Raw genomic sequence first — 18,150 nt, 5'->3', positions numbered from 1 at the left:
TACCGTAAAACGCATCGTGCAGACCAAACCATAAGGGCTAGAGACTTGAAACTTGGCCAATAGGGAGTACAAAAATCGAGGAGAGGTTATCAAATTATGAGCCAGATTGGCCTATAGGTGGCGCTATAGCAACCAATTGCTCGAAACTGCTCATAACTCCTAGACCGTTGGCCATGTGCAGAAATTTTGGAGTCAGACACTCTGGAGTCAGATTATCAATAATTATTGGGAAAAAAATTTTTTTGATTCAATTTTGCTAAAGGGTGTCAAAAAGGATGTTCAAGGCGGAGCCTATTTTATTAATAAAGCTATAACTCAAGAAATAAATGAGATATTAACATCAAACTTGGTACTCATATGTATGGGCTCAGTCTCTGGTCACGATAAAAAAAATTGCGATGATTAGGCTCTAGGTGGCGCTATAATGTTAAAAAAAAACATAAAAATGGCTGTAATCACCATGAAAGTTGGTATGCAGTGTCTTGGTCCAAGGGCCTATGTATATATCTAAGGACATATGAGGACTATAGGTGGCGCTATAACTGTTAAAATGCTTTATAATAGGGTCATATCAATATGTGACTTTGACCAAGTGTACCCAAAGCCTTTAACTCCTCAATGAATGTTTAGATCTTCTTAAAAATAAGTAAAAACATGTGACATATAACTCTAAACAAACATTCAAACTTTTATGGAGATCGGTCTATAGGTGGCGGCCCATGGGCGTCAGAAGCAAATAAAAAATGGGTGCGTCCCAGTAGTGGCTGGTGAAAAATATTATAGGTGGGGGGAAAAATTTGCGGGGGGTCTGGGGATTCTCCACCAGGAATTTTTTTATTTCGTAGTAGGGGTTGCACCGACTAGTCGACTAATCGTTTTTACTATCGATTAGTCGTTTTACTCATTTACTAGTCAACCTTAATGCTCTGCCATGACCCTTTAAGCTTGATGTCGACTAGTCGCTGGTCTACAGAGGGTGCAACAGGATAAACAATTAAAATGAAAAAATAAACGCATACTTCGAGAGCTCTCCACAAGACATGTTTAATTATAACATCTGGATACTCAAAGTTGATCGGGAGTATGCACTTTTATTGTACCTGTAAGTTAATCATCGTGCTAAACTAATGCGTGCTGCATTGCAACGCACACACACAGCCGATCCCACATCACGTGGAGATCGCGTGCACCTCACACAAAACCATTCAGTAGCGCAGAAATGTATTATTATAAACACTGTTCAGTGATTTATCAATAAAATAGCTTAGAAACTGAAACGTTCTAGCATATATTTCTTGATAACTAAAACTCACAGCTTTAGTATTAGTAAAGAGACGCTGCCAGGTAGAAGTAACATGCAATCACTGACTAATGCAATCATATACATGTAATCTTTATTGTGCTACTTATTCGTATCTTATTCAGAAAGAGCAGAAATCTGTGAGAAATATAACGACCATAAGACAAAAGAACTAATACAAAAGCTGTTATGTAAGAGCAAAAACCTTATGGGCAGTGCTGTGTCATATGCTATAGCTGTCCTGGGTACAAGAAAATCCGTGTTCGTGTCTCAGCTCAAGGTTCAGGCTTATTTTTCATTAATGACATCATCAGCGACTAGTCGACGTTGACTCGACTTTCAATACATAAATGTCGACAGAACTCATTCAACCCCTATTTCGTAGATGTGATTTCCTGCATTATGGTGTGTTTGAGGCCATATCCTTTACATTTACATTTATGCATTTAGCAGACGCTTTTATCCAAAGCGACTTACAACTCGGAAGCGATCCGTCAAGAAGAGGCAAAGAAACACCAAAAGTGCCCCAAATAACAAGATTTGTATACTGCTCAGAGTAGCAAAAACCAGAAAAGGTAAGAAGAAAAGAGAAATAGAGGAGGAAGAGTTTTTTTTTATATAAGATTAGGTGCTCATGGAAGAGATGAGTTTTTACCTGTCTTTTGAATGAAGCGAGTGATTCTGTCGTGCATATGGAGGACGGAAGATCGTTCCACCAACCAGGAAAAATTCAAGAAAAAGTCCTGGAGAGGGATTTCATGCCTCTCTTTGATGGTACCACAAGCCTTCGCTCATTAGCTGAGCGAAGGCTTCTGGTGGGGGTGTAGACCCATAGGAGTGAAGTAGTAGTAGTAGTAGTAGTAGTAGTAGTACTTTATTGTTCAGCCTAAGCTGAAAATTGATCTTTGGTCTCGCCACACAATCACAGAACAATTTACGGTACACAACATACAATAAATACATCTAACAATACAATACATCTACAATGACAAAATTAAAATATTCACATTTCTTACCTCTTATTCAAAAGACTTATTGCGTTTGGTACGAACGTTTGTTTATATATTGCTCTAATTGCTTTTGGCACTCTATAGCGACGACGTGATGGTAGTAATTCAAAAACATGATTCAAGGGGTGTGTTGTGTCTCTTGTTATAATCAAAGCTTTTCTCTGAACAGCAGTTTGGTATAACTGAGCGACAGATTTTTGCTTTAATCCTATAATTTTCCCAGCTACTCTTGTAACTCTGTCTAATTTAACTTTATTTACCAGAGTAACTCGTCCGAACCACACTGTAATGTTATACCCTAAAACACTCTCAATTAGACCTGTATAAACTCTTTGCAGCACAGCTGTACTCACACAAAAATCTTTCAATTTCCTTAGCAAGAATAACCTTTGATTTGCTTTCTTACATATAAGAGCCACATTATCAGAGAAGTTCATTTTACAATCAATCATGATTCCTAAATATTTAAAAGTCTTCACAATTTCAACAGTTTGATCACATAGCAGTATTTCTGTTAAAGGCTCCGGATGATTTAAAATCAGCTCTTTTGTTTTATGTACATTTATCAATAAGGAACTTTCTTCACACCATTTTTCTAATTTCAAAACATGTTCCTCGTACTCAAAATGTACACAGTCTTTCCATAAAAGTGCCACAAGTGCCATATCATCTGCGTATTTATATAATTTATAATTCTCATGCTGCACTCTTATACCATTTGTATAGACCGAAAATAAAAGAGGTGACAGGACGCATCCTTGGGGTGCCCCCGTATTTAAAAATATAATATCTGATTCGAACCCTCGAGCACAAACTCGCTGTGGTCGATTTGTTAAAAAATTCTTTATCCAATGAACTATTCCTCCATTTACACCTAGGATCAAGAGACGTTCCAATAGCAGATGTATCTGCATGGTATTAAAGGCAGACGTGTAATCAATAAAAAGAACACGCACGTAAGCCTTTGCTTTTTGTAAATGGCTTGTAATTGTATCGACCATAGTGAGCGTTGCATCCTCTGTTCCTCTTTGTGCTTTATATGCAAATTGCAGTACGTCTAATTGTTCTGATATGTCTTGTTTAATATAATCACTAACTACTCTTTCCATGCATTTAGCAAGTATTGATGTTAACGCCACTGGACGAAAGTCATCTAGATTCTTTGCTTTTACTTTTTTCGGAAGAGGTCTTATAAATGATAACTTCCATAGATTCGGTACTATCTGTAAGTTTAATAAAAACTGAAATAATTTTGTTAGGGGGTCAGTTAGTTCATTTGCACATATCTTTAAAACTCTGCCCTTAAGGCCATCTGGACCCGGTGCTTTATTGGGTTTAATACATTTAAGTGACCTTCTGATTTGGTCCCCTGTCAACCAAATTGGTGGCGCCACTGGGATATTATTACTTATTTGTTCAATCTTATTCCAGTTATCGGCTACATCATATCTTCCATAAAACAAATTCAAATCGTTAACCCATTTAAAACCATCCGTCCCTATAATGATATCATTATTTACATTTCTTGAGTCACGCCCCATCATCTTATTCAAGCCTTGCCAAGCACTCCTTGCGTCTTGATTCGCTAACTGATCCTCTATCTTATGTTTAAAATCAATCTTTGCTTTCTGTATCATAGCTCTCAGTTCCTTCCTTTTAATTTTAAATCCATCATGATTATTTTCCCGAAATGCCCAATTCTTTTCATTGAGGAGTTTTTTTAAATCTTTAGAGAGCCATGGCTTATTATTTGAGAAGATTTTAACCATCTTAGTATCAATAACTGTTTCTTCACAAAATTGAATATAAGAGGTAATACAGTCAGTTAGTTCGTGAGGGTTTCTGCATGAATCAAAGAAAACATCCCAGTTTGTAGTGCAAAAACAGTCCTTTAGCATGTCTTCTTTGTCCTTACTCCAGACCTGAATTCTCTTTTCCACTGGTTTATCCCTTCTGACAAGTTGTCTATATTTTGGCAGTAGATGGATAACATTATGATCCGATCTACCAATCGGTGCTCGACATACTGCCTTGTATGCGTCGTCAATGTTGCCATAACATAAATCCAGTGTGCGTGAGAAACGGGTTGGACAATCAATATATTGTTGCAAGTGTGGAAGAGTTTCTGTTAGTGAAAGTGTATTAAAATCCCCCAGTATGAAGACTGGTTGGTCTGCCGACTTTGTTATGATCCTAGTAAAGCACTCTGCAATATGTTCCGCTGCCTCGTTATTATTAGGACCCGGTACATATACTAGGAGTATAGTTATTCGACCAAATTCCCTCGGCAGATAAAATGGTCTAAATGATACAACCAAAGTCTCATAGTCCGGGGTACAAGTCTGTTCAGAAATAGTAAACTGTGATGACCAATTTTTATCAACATACACGCAGAGTCCCCCGCCAACAGATTTCCGTGATTTTACCTTGTCTCTGTCGGCTCGTATAGTTGTAAATCCCTCGATGTCCACACAGTGATCTTCATTTAACCATGTTTCCGTAAAACAGATGAGATTACTGCTCCTAAACTCCTCCTCTTGTCTAACTCGAAGCGCAACCTCATCCATCTTGTTATTAAGAGATCTCACATTAGACAGCGTGATCACTGGAAGTGGATGACGGCTTCCTCGCCTCCGCAATCTGTTGCGAATTCCTCCTCTTGATCCTCGCTTCTTAATTCTTGATCTCCTTCTTTTGCTTTTTCTTGTTGGGATCTTTACATCGATCGCGTGATTATCATCATATCGCAACGATAGCAAGAAGTCTCTTGAATAAGTCCTCAACACCGTAGAAGCCAGTTGATCTTCAAAAACCTTGCCCGCCAACACCACTCCAACCAGCGCCAAGGTCATGCTGATCATAAACACATTCATACTGCTCCCGATTTAAAAGAACAGAATTAAAAACGAATAAAATAACACTTAAATCCACCAACAAACGCCACGAGACAGCGAGACACAGGGTCAGCAGCAGGCCGCGCCCCCGGAAGTCATAGTCGAAGTAGTAGTAGAATCGAAGTATGCGGGTGCTGAGCTTGTGGAAGATCCATAAGCAAGAGTCAGAGCTTTGAATTTTATCCGGGCAGCAAGTGGTAGCCAATGCAGGGATGAATAGAGGTGTGACATGAGCCATTTTGGGCTCATCGAAGACAAGACGTGCCGGGGCGTTCTGGATCATTTGCAGCAGTTTGATTGCACAAGATGGAAGTCCAGCCAGAAGCGTATTGCAGTAGTCAAGTCTAGAAATGACCAGGGCTTGGACAAGAAGCTGTGTTGCATGCTCTGTGAGGAATGGACTGATTTTCCTGATGTTGTGCAGCGCAAACCTGCATGACCGAGCTGTCTTTGAAATGTGGTCTTTGAAGGACAGCTGGTCATCAAAGATTACTCCAAGATTTCTGACCGACCCTGAAGGAGTAATCAGAGATGAACCTAGCTGGATGGTAAAATCGTGTTGTATGGTTGGGTTAGCAGGGAAAACAAGCAGCTCAGTCTTTGCAAGATTGAGTTGCAGGTGATGTTTTTTCATCCATGCCGAGATGTCCGCCAGGCAGCTTGAGATTCGTGCAGCTACTGTGGGATCATCTGGTTGAAATGAGAGGTATAGCTGTGTGTCATTAGCATAGCAATGATATGAGAGGCCATGTGCCTGAATGATGGGTCCCAGTGATGTAGTGTAAATGGAGAAGAGGAGAGGTCCAAGCACTGAGCCCTGAGGAACCCCCACGGTCAGTTGACGTGTTTTGGATACCTCTCCACTCCAGGCAACCTTAAAAGACCTACCTGTGAGATAGGACTCAAACCAGTGGAGTGAAGTCCCTATGATGCCCAGTGATGAGAGGGTGGACAGAAGAATCTGGTGATTCACAGTGTCAAAGGCAGCAGATAGATCAAGGAGGATGAGGACTGGTGAGTTGGATGCAGCTTTAGCCATCCGTAGGGCTTCAGTAACTGAAAATAATGCCATCTCAGTTGAGTGGCCCTTTTTGAAGCCTGACTGGTTTACGTCCAGTTGATTAGACTGTGAGAGGAAAGATGAGACCTGGTTGAACACAACTCTTTCAAGTGTTTTTGCAATGAACGGTAGGAGAGAAACAGGTCTGTAGTTCTCTACAAGTGATGTGTCTAATGTGGGTTTTTTAAGCAGTGGAGTTACCCGAGCCTGCTTGAATGTGGTGGGGAAGATGCCAGTGAAGAGAGATGTGTTGATGATGTGTGTGAGTGCTGTTAGGAGTGTAGGAGAGATGGCTTGTAGAAGGTGTGAGGGGATGGGATCTAGAGGGCAGGTAGTGGGATGGCTGGAGAGGAGAAGTTTAGATACTTCATCCTTAGTGAGTGTAGAGAAGGAGGAGAGAAGATGTTTGGCTGTGGATGTGGCTGATTTAAAATTGTGTGTGTGTGGAGGTGGGAACTGACTGCTGATGATTGTGGTTTTAATGAGAGAAAAATCAGGTGATTGTAAGAGCGGCCCGCCACATAGAGCTGCCTTCACCTTGGTAAAAGCCTGCTGGCACAGCTCTGACCTCTCTACCGGATCTGGTGCTTCCTTTTTAATGAGTTCAGTCAGCGGGCTTGTGAGGTCCGAATAATTAGGAACAAATCTCCTATAACCTCCTTTTTGGTCTTGGGTCTCAAACATGTTGCAACTGCTGCTGTCTTGTCAATTTGCGGACGCACCTGACCATGACCCAAGTTGAAATCCAGATACCTGACCTCAACATGCCCAATTGCACTCTTCTTTGGGTTGCCCGTCAACCCGGCCACCCACAGCGACCTCAGGACGGCACGTACATCCTCCATATGCCGCTGCCAGTCATTGCTATAGATGATAATATCATCTAAGTAAGCAGCGGCATATGCAGTGTGCGGCCGAAGAATTTTATCCATGAGGTGCTGAAACGTGGCCGGAGCTCTGAACAACCCGAATGGAAGAGTAACAAATTGGTGCGCTCCAAACGGCGTCGTAAAGGCTGTTTTTCTTTGGATAAAGGCGTTAAGGGGATCTGCCAATATCCCTTTGTAAAATCCAACATTGAATAAAAACAAGCTGTACCCAGCTGATCGAGCAACTTGTCTACCCTTGGCATTGGATATGCGTTGAATTTCAACACAGCGTTCACCTTGCGATTATCCACACACAACCGGACCGAGCCATCTGTTTTAGGAACTAAAACTATCAGGCTGGCCCAGTCACTATAGGATTCTTCTATTACTCCCATATCTAACATCGCCTCCAATTCTTCCTGATCCACTTTTTTCCTATACGGCCGACTGCGGACTACCACACCGGTACTTTGTCTCGATTTGGTGCTGAATGAGGTTCATTCGACCGGGTAGGGGCGAGAACACATCTGAAAAAACATCTTGCAACTGGGCTGTCTCAGTGAGCTGCAAGGGCGAAAGATGATCTCCTCCTGGGGCAGAGTGAGAGATGTACTTTTTGTGTCCACCTCTGGCGCGAGATCCTCCTCTCCACTCACCGCCATTGCCAGCATCACCGACTCGCTCCACTTTTAAAGGAGGTTGAGGTGGTATATTTGATGGGCTTTATTCCTATCCGATCTAATTACCTCATAATCGAGATCTCCAATTCGTTGTGTTTCGGGGTATCACGTTGCATAATCCACCAGGACTAATGCAAAACGATGCCCTCTGCCTGATTGCTCTAATGGTCCGATGAGGTCCATGCCAATTCTTTCGAAGGGGACCTGCATACATGAGCGGTAGAGGGCGCAAAGGCACTTTTGAAAGAGCCGGTGGGTTTACCAGCTGACATTCACAACAAGCCTTGCACCATCTGCGCACATTCTGGTGAATGCCCGGCCAAAAGAACCGGACCATTAAACGATTAAGTGTTGCTGCTTGTCCTAGAAGTCCTGCCACTGGATTACAATGGCTTTTCGGAACTAATAACTGGGTTGTATCCTGCTTTGTTTGAGTGTCTTGGCTCACTCGATACAACCTATCTTTTATTATGGCAAAATAAGGATAAGAAATTGGTTGTCCAGGACAGAGAAACTGTCCGTCGATTGAGCAGACCTGAGCAAAAGCATTTTTTAATGACTCAGCTTTGGACTGTTCTAGAGGAATATCATCGCGTTCTGTGAGGTTTAGCCTCTCCACAATGCTCGGTTCCTCTGCATCAGTACCCAGCGGCAGTGGCGTAGCACCAAATTTTGGGCCCTGGGTACAAACCATCTTGCTGGGCCCCCGTACCATGTATGTGTATGTATAGAAAACGGACTTCCCTGCCTCGGGCCCTGGTTACTCAGTACCCTTTATCCCCCCAGTCCCACGCCCCTGCCCAGCGGTCCCGGCTCAGTCTCTTCCACCTGTACAACTGCTCTCTCTCCCCGCCTTGTTTTCTCCCAAGAGACATCCGCACATAGATACTCCAATAAATGACCAAATGCTGGCCAATTTGTTCCCAAAATCAGCTGAGGTGTCTGAGGTGTGGGCTAACCGCCACCTCTACACTATGATTTTGTCCCCGAAATTGAATGACAGCAGTCACTAAGGTGTAAATCACCACATCCCCGTGCACACCCCGTACCTTAACCAAGCGGCTCTTATCCAATGCCAAAGGCTGTATCTGTATCAGGTTTTGATAGATTGAGGTTTAGTTACACCCTGAATCCACCAAAGCCGGATAGGTACCCCGCTGGATACTCACTGGTATCTGGTACAGCCCGGCTCGATCAGGGGCAGCCTGTGGCACATCGGTATCCGAATCAGTGTCCACACCTCCATGACCGGACACTATCTATAAAATGACCCGGATCCCCACCAACTGGCCAGCCCAGACATCCCCGCCGCCCCAGGGGCTGGAAGGGGGTCAAGGAATTGAAGTGGAGAGAGAGGGGATACAGGATCGGAGGACTTTTCACGGTCAGCCCGCTCCGCCCCTTTAGGCGGCGCTCGTATCCTCAACTTGTTCTTTTTTTCCGTTGGATTCTAATATTGTTCCTCCATCTCCTCTTCTTCTGTCTGTGGTGGGCAGGTCCTCACATCATTTTTTTAGAAGCATGCCTTCTTGCTGTTGGCTGAGTAGAAGTCAAATGTTAATTTCATTACCCTAATTCTCAAATGCAACAGGTTAGACTATGTGCAGGGCTTAACATTAACGCTTGTCCGCTTGTCCAGGACAAGTGCATTTTTTGAAGGGACAAGTGAAAGAGAATTTTGCTTGCACAACGGACAAGAGCCTGATTAAAACAAAAAATAACTAACGTTAGCAAATCACCAAAATGCAAGAATGATTGTGCATTAATTTAGTGCAAGTGCCGATCAATAGTGGATAATAATATATAATGAAATGACGATAAGTTAGCGCTGTTGGCACTTGTACAGCCTCTCGAGGAGAAATTACAACACAAGCGTTTAAGCTGTTTCCTGAATACCATCACGACTGAAAATGACACTGATTTCATATGACAGCTCTATAAACAATTAATTAACATTCACTTACATTTGCATTTACTTAAAGTCACTTACATTTTAGATGCAATATTGAGTGTGTTCTATTTCATTTTCATTTTTTCTATTTTTGTTCTATTTCAGAAGCGAAAATCATTCACAGCAGAACCATAACTTTTCTCACAGCAACTGAACGATTCAGTGTTTGACTGAATCGTTTGAATGAACGACTCAATGACTCGCTCATTAAGACAGCCACCTGCTGCCACCTACTGGAGGTTTAGTTTCATGTTTAAACATACTTTCCAACAGGTCTTATTTCTCTATTCAAAACTACAAATCTCAAAACATTATTTAATGCAGTTGTAATTTTTCAGTGTAAATTATTTGATTTGACTGGTAACGGCCCCTATAGTGTCTTATTTTAATTTAATGTATTGATCAAATCTAACAATATAAAATGAAACCTGAAGCATATAGCCTTTATTTAATTAGATCAGGGGGGAAATTCCCTTTATAAAAGGTAAAAATATCATACATTTCAAATGATTCAATAATTTTTTTAAATCACAAATATGCATATTTAAATATGTAAAAGCTGATTGAACACTGGGGAGAATATTGCTTCATTATAAATTATATTTACAACGCGCACACACAAAAAAAAAAAAATATCGAATGAAAGATGTACTTGTCCGAAGGACAAGCACATAAACATGCTTAATGTCAAGCCCTGCTATGTGGAAAAGCTGCTGCACATTGAAAAAGACAATGAATTATATTTATTTAATATCAAATGTTCGTCAAGTCATGAATCCTACACCAAGACCCTGTAATGCTTAAAGCTTTACCTGATTGAAATATATTTTTATACTTAATTCTTAGCTGCTCCCACAATCTTTTGTCTTTATTTTTGCCTGTGGGATACCATGAAAATGGATATTAGTTAAATAACTTACCATTCTGTCAGTTTTCACCTCTGATATTATAACAATGATTAAGAATTAAACTTACGTTTCACCTGGAAGAATGCTGACATCTTTCTGTTGCCATAGTAAAATCGTAATTTAGGAGCTCCATTGATCGTGGCTTTTCATAGTCGTGGTGCATGTACTTAAGTTGATTGAACAACCTCAATTCAGCTGTTCTGAAACCCAAAACTCAGAGTTTCCATTCTCAGTGTAAGTCAACTCAGAGTTCAAGTTTAAACTCAGAGTTGGTTGAACCTCCTTATTGAAACAGGCCCCAGATCCAGAAGAGCTGTACAGGATTTTTGATGACTGATTTTTAATGTCTTTCTATATTCCTCTTCATCTGTGCTGTATTGCGCTTGAACTGAGAACAAGAGACTGAAGGTTGAAACTCAAACTAAAACCATTAAAAAAAAATTAGTTTTCAATAATATAAATGTTTACTGAATCGCAAGTCTCTCGTGATTCTCATTGATTTTAGTCCTGTCCGAATGTGCCATCTCGGTAATCATTATGGACAATGTCAGTAAAGATTACAGAGACTTTTACCTTCTGTAAAAAGGTCTGGAAAAATGACCTTGGGTAATACTAATCCCGTTCGAATAGACCCGCTGTAAAATTGTTATGGTAAAATTCCGTCATTTCCTGTTTAAAGGTTTAAAAAGCGCATTTTGCGAGCTTGGAGTCGCTTGAAGCATTTGGTTGCGTTGTAGGTGGTGGGACAACTCTGTGGCAAACGTCCAGTATTCTCCACATATCATTTAAAGAAGATCAAAAGCACTTATTAGAGGAACAACACTTATTTTAGCTCTAGGAATGTGTCTATTACCAACACAATCCAATCAGAATCATAAGACTGGACCTGTTTATTTAAACACACATATTATATAGGAGACAGAATTCAGACTGGTGCTCATGTTGTGTGTTTGCTCACATGATAACAGCAATGTCATACGCACATGACGACAAGAAGGTTACTGTGGTGTGTAAAGCGATTTACTCCTCACACTTCTGCTAGTTTTACTGAGATGTCTTATCCCGTGCGAATTGGCCATTAATATTACAGACGTCCTGAGGTAAAATTACTTTACCCCCACCTCCTCATGTTAAACTAATCCCGTCTGAATAGGGGCTTAAGACTTACTAAAGTAACATTTTTAACTTCTCAACTTCATGAGACACGTTTGAGAAGAACACCATCGGACAGGATTATTTCTGTTGCAATTTTTCAGTTGGTCTTCATATTAATATAAATGTATTTTTATGGCTTCAATCACTTCTGTAATAAATGACTGGTTCAAATGATTCACAGAGATTTAACATTCACAGTTATTCTCATATAGAAATAATGCATCTGTGATTTTACTGTCAGATCAGTTTTGAATTCAGGTCTATATTCAGTTATTATGGACAGATTCAATAAAATAAAGTTCATATGAAGCTCAGATACTCAACAGCTTTAGTTTTAGTGTGACATTAAACATTAAAGTTCCTTTTTATTTAGTTATTGTTCAATATATAAATCTATTTCTCTTTTCATTCATCATCTTTTGTCTTTGTACCGCAGAATATAATTCACTTCACATTTAAATGAATAAAAGTATTTTAGTGAAGCTTCATCAAACCAACATCGAGATTTTAAAGCTTTAATCTGTGAAAAACTCTTCAGGTTCTTCAGGAAGGAATCGTGATGAAGAGAAGAGAGTGTCAGTGACGGAGGGAGATTCAGTCACTCTAGAGTCTAATCTCCCTGAAGTGGAGGATGATGAGATTCAGTGGAGGTTTAGAAACGCTTTAATTGCTGCAATCAATGTAACGGCCGACAGCTTGACTGTATATGATGATGTTCTTGATGGGAGATTCAGAGACAGACTGAAGCTGGACAATCAAACTGGATCTCTGACCATCACAAACATCACAATCAAACATGCTGGACTTTATCAACTAGACATTGACAATGGCTGGGCGTCTTCTCATATCATTCTCTCTGTCTACGGTGAGTTAAATATCAGTTTCACATGTTTTATTTATTACAGTGAGATCTACAGAAGTATCTTATCATGAATAATTAGTTTAAATGACTAATTCTCTTACTGTTTTACATTAACAGCAGGTTTATATTGAACTTTCTGTTAAATAGTTTTAAATGTTCTACTTTTGATCATCTTGGTTCCTCTCGATGTTTCTTCCTCGTCTTCTTGAATATCTTCATTCATCCTCATTTCTCTTTATTCTCTGATGTTTTCCAGCTCGTCTGCCTGTTCCTGTCATCAGCCGTAACTCTTCTCAGTGTTCTTCATCTTCATCATCATCATATTGTTCATTGGTGTGTTCATCAGCGGTGAATGTGAGTCATGTGACTCTCTCCTGGTACAAAGGAAACAGTTTATTGTCCAACATCAGTGTGTCTGATCTCAGCATCAGTCTCTCTCTACCTCTGGAGGTGGAATATCAGGATAATAACACCTACAGCTGTGTGCTGAACAATCCCATCAGCCACCAGACTCAACATCTGGACATCACTCAACTCTGTCACACATGTTCAGGTACGGCAGCAACGCTGATATTAGTTGATGTCAGCGCTGATATTAGCGTTTATTGACTGAGCTGATCTCAGTTTGATGTGTTTATTCCTCAGTCCACTGTTGTGGTCCCACTGAAGCTGTGATCCGATTGGTCCTCGCTGCTCTGGTGGGCGTGGCTACTGTCATGATTGTGGTTTATGACATCAGATCCAGAAGAGCTGAACGAGATCAAGCTCATATTCACACATCAGGTACATGATTGATGATGTCATCTCTCACAAACTGATTTTGCATATATTAATATTGGTTTAGATTTATTAATTTATGGCTTCATATGTTCATCTTTTCCAGGAAGTGCTTGAATCTAAAGCAGAACGCTGAACTTTAAAGATTCTTCAAGTGTGTTTTTGTCATCATAAATACTGATGATTATTTGAGCTTCTGCTCTCTTTCTGATTTTTAAAATTATATTTGCAAGTCTTCGTTTGTATTTCTCTCAAATACAAAAATAATGAATAAAGAGTCACAGATCTTACTTTACTGCTCTTGCTTTATAGATGGTTTCAACGGCAGCAACATAAACAAACGTTACTGCGCATGCGCGCTTTTGTGGCCCAAACTTAACTTCCGGTTTGCATCAATAACAACAGAGGCGGCGTTATCTTTTTTATGCGTTATTATCTTTAATTGTAATTGTGCCACATTATTTTTATTTTTTGTTGTTTCAGCATGTTTGTTATAAATAATCTCCCATTTCTGTCTTCAATATAGAGTGGAGGAAACGCCCCCCTTTAAGCGTAGTTCACCCAAAACTGAAAATCCTGTCACCCTCGTGTCGATCACAACCCATGAATATCTTAAAATTGTGTTCCGAAGATGAACGAAGGTCTTACGGGTTTGGAACGACATGAGGGTGAGTAATAATGAACGAATACAAATTTTTTGTGAACTAACCCTGGAAGGGTTATGCCGTGTAATGCCGTGTTCTGTACAGCCTATATAAATGCGTGCACGCTAGCCTTTTAATTTTGCAATGCGTTGGATTAACACATTTCTTTGTTTCATAATATAGGATTAATGTCGGGGAACTTAAACTTGTAGATAAAGTACCCTATTTGAGATTGATTGTATATTAATGCACCACAAAAATCCCATGCTCTATGCACTGCCATTAATAGATGATAAAGTGAAAGTTGTTTTACACTCCATGATAAAGGCCTATTACAGACCTAATTAAAATAATTTTGAGGTAAACATAAATCCGATCAGTTATCCAGATGGCGACCACTTGACGTGATCAAATGTAAACGCGTCGTGTCCTGATCGACTGATGAGCCGATCTGTTTGATAGGATCATGTCGATCATATTTTAATGCAATGTTTAAACACAGCCAGTTACCTCTACAGTAGATTATTTCTGATAACAAGCAAATAAATAACAAGTAAATGACATTAGACATACAGTCTAAATGACATTAGACACCGATCTCAAAAATGTGTTTCCACTCAGTAGTGCGCCATACTATCCACTAGCTAGACCAATAAACAAACGCAGACCGGAAGTTAACTTCGGGCCAGGCAGGTAACCGTAGCAACGCACGTGCATTCGATGAAACCATCTATATCTGTCATATGCATTTTCTTGCTTCAACATTTTTCTGTTTTTTAGCAGTTATCTCAGAAAAGTTAAATAACGGTGGCAGATTGGTTAAGCAACATTACCTTCAGTTTACTTTATGTATTTTTGTTAACATTTATACCTCTATGGTATCCTTGCAAAATCATTTGAAATGTCAACTAGCAAATGTTACGCTAGCACAGCATATATGTTTATAATGCTGAGCACAGAGCATATTGAATGCTTTCACTCATGAATAATTTGGATGTTTTTTGTTTTGTTTTTTTAGTGTTTTTCAAATTAAATGAACTGAAGCCACTTTGAGTCTGCATTCATAATTCACAACTGTTGATATAGCCTTTTAATTAGTTTGGGCATGTCCGTCTTAATTAGCATATCCATCAATTGAAAAATGAATAATTATAAAAATTATCAAATGATTACCAACACACAACTATTGATTTGATGGGTATTGATCGGGCCCTTAAAACAGCAGCCAGAAAAATGGAGCGCAGCTGGAAGAAAACAAAATTTGTGGAAAGAGAGCATGATTGCATACAGAAAGGCCATAAAAACTGCTAGATCTGCTTATTTCTCAACTCTTTTAGAAGAAAACAAACACAACCCTATGTATTCATTCGTTACAGTGGCTAAATTATCAAAAAATAATGCTTCAGCTTCTGACGTTTGTCAACAACACAGCAGTAATGACTTTATGAGCTTCTTTACTAAGATTGATAAGTATTATGAATAAAATTATAACCATGCAGCCGTCTATTACAGTATCACTTCAGACAGAGCATTGTAGTGTCACTGAGGAAAAACTACACTCATTCACTGCTATAGGACACACAAACACACACACACACACACACACACACACACACCCACCCACACACACCCACCCACCCACCCACACACACACACACACACACACACTACTATAGAAGGAGAAGAATTGGCTAAACTTGTTATATCATCAAAATCAACAACATGTATGCTTGACCCTATACCGACTAGGCTATTAAAAGAGATACTTCCAGAGGTCATAGATCCTCTGCTTAATATCATTAATTCATCTTTGACATTAGGATATGTACCGAAAACTTTTAAGTTGGCTATAATTAAACCACTTATTAAAAAAACACAACTTGATCGTAAAGAATTAGTCAATTACAGGCCAATCTCGAATCTACCGTTTCTATCAAAAATACTAGAAAAGGCTGTGTCTTCACAATTATGTTCCTTTTTAGAAAGAAATGGTATATGTGAGGATTTCCAGTCAGGATTTAGACGGTATCATAGCACTGAGACTGCTCTAATTAGAGTTACAAATGATTTACTCTTATCATCTGATCGTGGTTGTATCTCTCTATTAGTGTTACTCGATCTTAGCGCTGCATTTGATACTATCGATCACAATATTCTTCTGAATAGAATCGAAAATTATGTTGGCGTTAGTGGAACTGCTTTGGCATGGTTTAAATCGTACTTATCTGACCGTTATCAGTTTGTAGCAGTAAATGAAGAGATGTCACACCGATCACAAGTTCAGTATGGGGTACCGCAAGGCTCAGTGTTAGGACCGTTGCTTTTCACCCTGTATATGCTACCACTGGGAGATATCATTAGGAAGCATGGCGTTAGTTTTCATTGTTATGCTGATGATACTCAGCTCTATATTTCCTCACGCCCGGATGAAACCTACCAATTCACAAGATTAACAGAATGCATAGCTGATATAAAAAATTGGATGAATAGTAATTTCCTGCAACTTAATTCAGATAAAACAGAATTTTTAATTATTGGACAGAAAAGCTCCACAAGTAGTAACCGAGAATACTGTCTAATAGGGATGGGCATGAGTAATCGACAATCGATAGTTGATCGTTAAGAATTTCGTCGATCACGTTAATTTGTTATCGATTAATCAAATGCATTTTTTATTTATTTTTTAATGCAGGTAGTTGCTGCATTAATTGAAGCAATTCAATGAATTTCACTGTGTGGCAGCAATTAAACATTTTACCACCAGGGTCCAATGTTTGTCACCATACTCGGTTATCAGTGATCATCTGTTTTGATTTCAAAAGAATAACGTCACTCATGAAGAGGTCACAGGCAAAGTGTGGTGTGGGACCATTTTGATTTAAAAACCGAGTTCATTGCAAACATTGTGATGCCGTGTATAAGAAGTACAACATGGGAGACTTCCGGCATGGTCATGAGGGAGTGAGGTGCGAGGAAGAAGAGCTCCCGACCCACATTGATATACTACACCTGTTGCGCGCTACATAACGTCAGTCTTTGATTATATAGGTGTTTAGAACATCGTAGGATGAAATATGAGCAATTATAAGCAGAAGCAAATCCAACCTCCAGCTCCACCAACCACCAGAGCTACCGCTAGCATAGCCGGTAAGCTATCTGCCATGGCCACTACTTCCAATCTTGAAAAACAAGCTATGACAGAAACTTGTGAATGGCTCCATGGCCCAATTGATTTCTGAACTATCAAAACAGTGCATTAGCATCAGAGAAGACATTTCTGTCTTGATTCAGGAATCTATCGCTCCCTTACATAGCTCCGTCAAAGCACTGAGAGAGACTGTGGATGGCTTTCAAAGTCGCCTGGCCACGACAGAATCACTGGCTGGGGAGAACTTTGAAAAATTGATAACGGCCGAAAATACTATAAAAACTTTTCTCCTCGATTGCGTTGAAGATTTGGAGAATAGATCTCGAAGGGCTAACTTGAGGATTGTGAACGTTCCGGAAGGGAGCGAAAACGGTCAAGACCCCGTTGTCTTTGTTGCCGAGATGCTGTTAGAGATGACGGGTACGGTGGTCTTCGACAAACCACCAACTCTTGAGAGGGCACACCGCACACTCGGTCAAAAACCAGCAGACGGTCGAAAAACACGACCATTTGTAGTATGCTTTCAAAAGTTTCAAGAGAAAGAGCGATTACTGCGATGGGCAAGACAGCATGAGATGAAATACAAGGGGAACCTCGTCAGAATATACCCAGATCTCAGCGTCAACCTCTCAAAGAAACAAGCTTCCTAAAATGGCATCAAACAGTTACTCTAGCAGAAGGGTATACGATTTCAGCTGCTCTACCTGGCTCGACTGAAAGTGACTTTTAATGGCGAAACTTTCACATTCAATACACCGGAGGAGGCGAAACAGTTCTACGATCAACGCATCAATGTTTAGGATTACCTGGAATTTTCTTTGCTCAAGGACTGTCTCTTGAACGAAGGGTGCTACCGCCAAATATTCTTTTTTTTTTTTTTTTTACATTTTGT

The 18,150-nt window shown here is 40.0% G+C and overlaps 1 pseudogene; it reads left to right on the top strand.

Annotated features, from left to right (window-relative positions):
* Positions 1-9,079: 9,079 nt before the first annotated feature.
* Positions 9,080-17,908, top strand: LOC137040792 (uncharacterized; annotated as a pseudogene).
* The last annotated feature ends 242 nt before the right edge of the window (positions 17,909-18,150 follow it).

Source organism: Pseudorasbora parva, chromosome 14 (assembly GCF_024679245.1).
Source record: "Pseudorasbora parva isolate DD20220531a chromosome 14, ASM2467924v1, whole genome shotgun sequence".
NCBI lineage: Eukaryota > Metazoa > Chordata > Actinopteri > Cypriniformes > Gobionidae > Pseudorasbora > Pseudorasbora parva.
The sequence above is the reverse complement of the archived record's forward strand: the minus strand, read 5'-3'. Positions and strand labels throughout refer to the sequence as shown.